The sequence below is a fragment of the Nicotiana attenuata genome, chromosome 2, assembly GCF_001879085.1.
Source record: "Nicotiana attenuata strain UT chromosome 2, NIATTr2, whole genome shotgun sequence".
Lineage (NCBI taxonomy): Eukaryota > Viridiplantae > Streptophyta > Magnoliopsida > Solanales > Solanaceae > Nicotiana > Nicotiana attenuata.
This window is the reverse complement of record NC_031990.1, coordinates 6,187,399-6,195,293: the sequence shown is the minus strand read 5'-3', so window position 1 is coordinate 6,195,293 and position 7,895 is coordinate 6,187,399.

Below are 7,895 nucleotides of genomic sequence, written 5' to 3'. Positions count from 1 at the left end.
ATGGGGTTAATTCCCTCTTACAAGGTTAGAAAGGAGACTTACCTTACTCCGAAGTTCCATAACCGGCTCCCAAGCCATTCGAGCAACTCAAATCGATGCCCAACGCTCCATAACCAGTCAATAGTTAGGCTAACCCATTAATATATACTCAATTACTCATTTTAATCTTATTTGCAACAATTTCTAACCCCCGATCGAAAAGTCGATAAAAATCACCCTCGGGCCCACGTGCCCGGATTCCGAAAATTTTCGAAGCTAAACTTTACCCATAACCCCATGAACTCAAATATATGATTTATTCCAAATCCCATGTCCAATTTCGTGGTCAAAATCCAAAAATACCAATTTTTAGGTCTTTTACCAAAAATCCACAATTTCTACTAATTCCATGTCCCAATCTATGTATAATTAATGTATTTAACTCACAAATGGAAAGAAATCACTTACCTAGTGATGGGTAACGAAGAAGCTCCTCCAAAATCGCCCTAATCTCGGCTCCCGTTAAAAATTTGAGATAAAATGAGCCAAAACCCGTTTTTAAAACAACTCACTGCCCAGCAATGCCCTTCTTCGTGAACGCGGCAATCCCTTCGCGTTCGCGAAGCTCAGCCAACCCAGGCCCAGAAAGCCTTCTTCGCATTCGCGTTCCTCACGACGCGGTTGCGAAGCTTTCCGCCCTCACTGCTTCGCGTTCGCATACCCAGCCTCGCGTTCGTGTAGGCCAAACGACCTCAGGCCCAGTCCTCATTTCCTTCTACGCGTTCGCATCTCACGCTTCGCGTTCGCAAAGGCCAATCTCAACAGCCCCACAATTTCCTCTTCGCGTACGCGGGACTTCCTCCGCGTTAGCGAAGAAGGACACCAGACACCAGCAACAACAGTTCCCAAACAGCTCCAAATGGTCCGAAACACACCCGAGGCCCCGGGGACCTTAAACCAATTATACCAACACGTCCCAAAATACATTACGAACTTAGTCGAGCCTTTAAATCACATCAAACCACGTAGAATTCATGGATTACACCTCATTCCAAGCTTAATGAACTTTAGAATTTCACATTCGATGCCGAAACCTATCAAATCACGCCCGATTGACCTCAAATTTTGCACACAAGTCAATTCGACATTATGGACCTACTCCAACTTCCGAAATCGAAATCCGACCCCGATATCAAGAAATTCACTCCCGGTCAAACTTCTCAAAAACCTTCAAGTTTCTAACTTTCGAGAAACGACTCCGAAATGACATATGAACCACCAAATCCACATCCGAACGCGCTCCCAATATCAGAATCATCATACGGAGCTATTCCCAGACTCGGAATCCCAAACAGACATCGATAACCTTGAAATGCACTTCAACCCAAAATTATGAAATTCTTCCAATATGCTAACTTCCACAAATGGCACCGAAACGCTCCCAGATTATCCAAAACCCGATCCGAACATACGCCCAAGTTTGAAATCATCATACGAACGTGCTGGAACCTTCTGTAACGACCCAACCGGTCGTTTTGAGCTCCAGCGCATCGTTCAGTAGTTTGAGGCCATGAGCAAATTCACTCCAGGTATTATGACTTGTACGCATGGTCGGAATTGAATTTCGGGAAGTTTGGAGTTGATTTGGAAAGAAGATTTTCATTTTGAAAGCTTTAAGTTGGATAAATTGACTAAGATTGAATTTTCGCGTAAACGATCTTGGAATCATGATTTAAAGGTTCCAGCAGGTTCGTATGATGATTTTGGACTTGGACGTATGTCTGGATCGGGGTTTTAATGACCCGAGAGCGTTTCGGCGCCTATTGTGTAAGTTAGCATTTTTGGAAGAATTTCATAAGTTTGGGTTGAAGTGCATTTCAGTGTTATCGATGTCTGTTTGGGATTCCGCGTCTGGGAATACTTCCGTATGGTGATTCTGGTATTGGGAGCACGATCGGAAGTGGATTTGGAGGTCCGTAGGTCATTTTGGAGTCATTTGGCTAAAGTTAGAAATTTTAAGGTTTTTGAGAAGTTTGACCGGAGGTGGACTTTTTGATATCGGGGTCGAATTCCGATTCCGAAAGTTGGAGTAGGTTGGTAATGTCAAATATGACTTGTGTGCAAAATTTAAGGTCAATTGGACGTGATTTGATAGGTTTCGGCATCGAATGAAGAAGTTTGAAGTTCAAAAGTTCATAAAGCTCAAATCGGAGTGTGATTCGTGATTTCGACGTTGTTTGATGTGATTTTAGGCCTCGAGCAGGTCTACATTATGGTTTGGGACTGGTTGATATGATTGGTCGAGGTCCTGGGAGCCTCGGGTGAATTCCGGATGGTTGACGGATCAAACTTGGAATTTGAAGAAGTAAGGAAGCAGCTGTCTTCTGGTGTAACCGCACCTGCGAGGCTTGGGCCGTAGGTGCAGAGCCGCAGAAGCGGCCTTGGTGCCGTAGAAGCGGAAATGGCTAGGCTACGCTGGGACTGCAGATGCGGTTATCTTGCCGCAGAAGCGGGACCGCACATGCAGAAGGAAAGGCGCAGATGCGGAAGTTGAGGGGCTAGAGGAGGACCGCAGAAGCGGATTGTGGGTCGCACCTGCGGAACCGCAGGTGCGAAAATGCTGGAGGCAGTGAGGTTCTTTAAATCGGGGGTTTGGCTCATTTCAACCCCATTTCATCCATGGGAGCCGATTTTGGAGCAACTTTGAGGTGCCATTTTCACCACCAAGCATGAGGTAAGTGGTTTATACCGATTTGAGTTAAATACATCGATTATGTATATGTTTTTACATGGAAATTAGTAGAAAATTGGGATTTTGAGGAAACCCTAGAAATTTAGTATTCTTGGATTTTGACCACGATTTTGGACATGAAATTGAGAGTAAATTATATATTTGAGTTCGTGAGGTTGCTTTTAATGTGTAATTCCGTATTTCTATTGCATTATTTCATGTTCAACTCATAATTTTTTTTCTTACTATTTATGAGCAATTGAATTTTAAAGATTTAAGATTATATTATCACATATTGATATCCAAATTTAACTTTTATTCAATTCTTGTGCAAAATGAGTTGAATAATCTATTATCTATTATCCACCATTTTGAACAAATTAATTAATCAATTGTGATTATCTTAAAAAATTGTCGAATTCTAAGAAAAAATACAAAATTTATTTTTTTAACTATATCAAGATCAGCAAATTTAGGGTTACAAAAGAATTATGTTGCACAAGACCCATTTTAATTTATGGATTGTGGGGTCGGCCCGTTATAGGTGGAAGAATACTAATCTTGTTGGGAGGCAAGGCCCCTCGATTGAAACGTATATAAGTATGCAGATTATTTTGAGGTAAATAGTGGTACTTAACGACTGAAAATGAATGATGATTTTATAGTAGAATTTGGATCACTATTCTAAGGGACGATGCATTGAAGGACAACAAAAGTGATTTCAAAGGAATGGATCTGTTCTAGTAAGGGAAGCTCCAGTATTTTTCAACAGTTTATTGGATTAAAGCCACGTGGCATATAACAAGTTTAATGGTCATGATCCATTTGTCTTTGATGCCATTTTGTGAATTGAAACTCTCAGTTCTCCTTTCTTTTGTTGGAGTGGGTTTTAAGAAAGTCTATTAATTTACGGTTTGTGTAAATGTTTGATTACTTTTCGTTCGACTTCATCTTAGAGATTGGTATATATGAGTCATATATGTATTTTTTTCTGTTGAAACCTTTCTAAATAATAAACACAAACTCTAAAATTGTGGTTTTCTCAACGGGCTGAGGAATTCTATAAGATTTAAAACTAAATAATAGGGATGTCGTTGCCTCAAATATTCTACATTCGCTAGAAATTTAAAATTAATTACTTCGAGCAGAAGTTCTCCATATAGACTCGTAACATAGTGTGATATTGTCCGCTTTGGGCCAAGCCCGTACAATTTTTTCCAAAAGGCCTCGCACTATTAAGAGTATTCAACTCGTTATAAGTAGCTTATTTTTCTTTTCTACTTTCCATGTGGGACTTTGTGCACACACTCCCAACAATCTCCCCCTTGAACTATGTTCCACATGACACATTACTATTTATGGGTTAATTTGGAGAATAACTGCGTGTCTCCCACATGATTCGAGTATTTTCGATCACCGATGCCCAATGAGAGGCTATGTATGCGTCTTTGAAGCTGTGTGTAAAGGTATTGAACCTGCCCAGAGATTGGAAAAGGCACTAAGATGGGTCTTACGCCATCACTTCACCATCCTCATACTCGTCTTGCCAAACTATTGGCTCTGATACCAGTTGTTGGGCTAAAACGACCAAAAGATACTCTTAACATAATGTGATATTGTTCGCTTTGGGTCAAGCCCGTACGATTTTTCCCAAAAGGTTTTACACTATTAAGAGTATCTAACTCCTTATAAGTTAGCTCCCAAACTTTTCAGCTATCAATGTGGGACTTTGTTCACACACACAATAATCTCCTCCTCGAGCTAAGTTTCATGTGACTTACTATCACGACTCGCGGGTCTACCCCTTGAACTAAGTTCTATGCGGCCCACTGCCACGATCCACGGATCAATTTTCGAGATTTACTGTGTGCCACGCACATTGTTAGAGTATTATAGCAACCAAAGCCCGCAACTAGCTTATCCTTGTGTGTGCACCACTCCGTACAATCACTTTTCCATCTTCATAATTGTCCCGCAAAATCATTGGCTATGATACCAGTTGGACTAAAACGGCCCAAAGATACTCTTAACATGGTATGATATTGTCCGCTTTGGTCCAAGTCCGCAAGGTTTTTCCAAAAGGCCCCACATCATTAAGAGTATCCAACTTCTTATAAGTAGTTTTTTTTTTCTTTTCTACTTTCCATTCGGGACTTTGTTCACACGGTCCCAATAATCCCCCTCTCCCAAACAAAGATCCACATGCCCTATCATCGTTTATGGGCTCATTTAGAGATTAATTGTGTGTCACCAACACGATCAAAGTATTTACAATCACCGAAGCCCAAGGAGAGGTTGTGTATGCGTCTTTGAACTATGGGTAAAGGTAGTAAACCTTGTAGGCGGGCAAACGCACTAAGCCGAGCCCCTACTCCACATTCCGCCGTATCCATCGTCCTGCCAAACTATTGGCTTTGATACCAGTTATTAGACTAAAATTGTCCAAAAATACTTTAATATGGTATGATATTGTCCTCTTTGAGCCAAGCCCGCACGATTTTTTCAAAATGCCTCACACCATTAAGAGTATTCAACTCCTTATAAGTAGCTTATTTTTCTTTTCTGCTTTCCATATGGGACTCTGTTCATACACTCCCAACAATAGACACTAGTTTCACACATCTTCTTTCTATTAATCAAATATATTATGTATATTAGATTCTTGACAAAAACATGGTTATACACATACACGTATATGTTAGTGAATTTGTTGATGTCTTGAAGAATAAAAAGAATGAGCGCTTTGTTGGTAGAGAGGGGGACTTGGGGGAGAAAGAGGTGAAGACATTCTTAGGCTTGTGCTAAATCTGACCACTAAAACTTGTTATATGCCACATGATTTTAATCCAATAAACTATTGAGAAATACTGGAGCTTCCCTTACCGGAGCAGGTTCGCTCCCGTGATTTCAATGGCAGGGAAAATTGAATTGGGATCTCGGTGAAATGTCAAGGTAGTGCACTTTCTTGCCTATTAGCTTTTTTATCCATTCATTTAACTGTTAATTTAAAATGTTGATAATATGTGTCATACTTTCATTGGTGCATTTATACCATATTCGAAAGAAGTGATCAAGTACGAAAGTAGTGTACTATTAGATACGCTTGGATAAGCATTTGACGCATAAAAGGCTTTTCGAAAAGAAATAATATGTATTTGATTACTTGATTGGGATACAATCTACGGCAAGGGGCCAAATATATCTCTGTATTAAGAGAAAAGGTTTAAATACACCTTTCAGTATATTTTTTATCCAAATATACCCATGCCGCAATACTATTGGCACTGACATTTGATGAGGTGGATGTCACATGGCATACAACCTCAGCGCCCTTAATCCATATATGAAAGATTAAAATTTGGAATATAATATTTTTCATGGTATGGAAATGATGGCAATAGTCGTGGAGGGGAAGAAAATTTTAGTGCTGAAAAAAAATAGAAGGGATGGGTAAAATGGGTTAGGGGCGCTAAAGTGGCAAGCCATGTGGCATCAACCTCATCAAATGTTAGTGCTACGTAGGATTGGATTTCCACTTTGGACATATTTGAACCACGAGTATAATGATAGGGGCATATTTGGACTCAAAGCATACCGAGAGGTACATTTAAACCTTTTATGAGAGCATAGGGTTATATTTGGCCTTTTTCCATATAATATATTTATTAAGTATTTTTCTCGAAATAATCAACTGATATTCGAAACTCACTACTCCGACTAAATTAAATTCGCATTCTATGAGTAAGTGTTACCTATAGGATATTTCTCCATTATCCTAGACTTTTGATTAATGTCCCGTCTTATTTTAGATACTATTATAGATATTAGCTTTAGTGTGCATGTGTTGCACGTGTGTACTGCGTCAATATGTCAGTTAATATTTATTAAATAAGATACAAGTATATTGTGTTGTATCTCACCTAACACCTTTTTATAAATAATAAAAATATATTGGTGTATGTTTTCTTCTATCGCTTTGACTGCTTGTCATGATTAAATATTTTGTTGTCGATATTAATATTCTTCTTAAAAGTGCAATACATAATTGTTCATGTAAAAAAATCATATTGCAAAAAATATTGTTCAACTTTGAGATTAGACACTGTGATTACATCATTGCATATCACAAACATATTAATTTTGAACGAATTGACATATTTTTTTAATGAAATTAGAGTCTTTTATTTCTTTATAATTAGGAATGGTAGTGACAAATTCAATGAGATTTCGATGTAGAATTATAAACAAATTTCAAGAGATAATTTTATGTTGGTTAAAAGTGTAAACACTTAGACTTTTAACAATTGAAATACATAATATTTATTCAAATATTTAACATTTAGTGAGGATAAAATAATTAACTCGAGTATTCACATAGGCTATATTAGGTACTCATAACCCTTGTTGCTATTGTGAAGGTTCCTTTTCCGAGCAAGGTTGAACACTACAATAATGAATTTCTAACTAACACAAAGCATCATTTTATAGCTAAAAGGAAGATAATTACTAAGCTCTTCACTCATAAAATCCCAATTGTGTTAGGGAATTCAATTCTCAATTCTTTGTACTCAAAGTGATAACTTCTTTCAAGCTTAACAATAGAAATGCTCTTGAATATTAAACTTCTAATTTACAAAGACTACTTTTTTAAGTTTAATCCTTCGTAGTTATATAACTGCAACATGCAATAGAGTCAAAATAATTTTATGCTTGAAAAAATAAATACTAGATGTAACGTGAGAGAAAGATGATATACTTAACTATAAACAACTTAACACATAAAATAATAGTGGAGCTACATACATACATTCATGTTGTTGTTCTGGACTTCATTTTTAACTTGTTAAATATCTCCTTAACGATATGGTATGTGCAACTCGCTTTGGTCCGACAAATTTCAATTCAATTATAATATGAAATATGATAGCTGTATGCAATCAAACTAAATTTAGTAATACATTCACTCATTAGACGAATCTATTAATTTGGTACATGTCGCACTAAATCTTGCAAATATACAATCCATTCTGAATAAATATATCAATTAACCTAATTTCAATTACTAAAATAAATCAGCTAAATTGAATAACAAACGGCACTAAAAAACACAAGTTACAAACTATAAACACGTCGCCCAACTAAATAAAAATCTTGTGTTTTCATAATATTCAAGATATATAGAAAA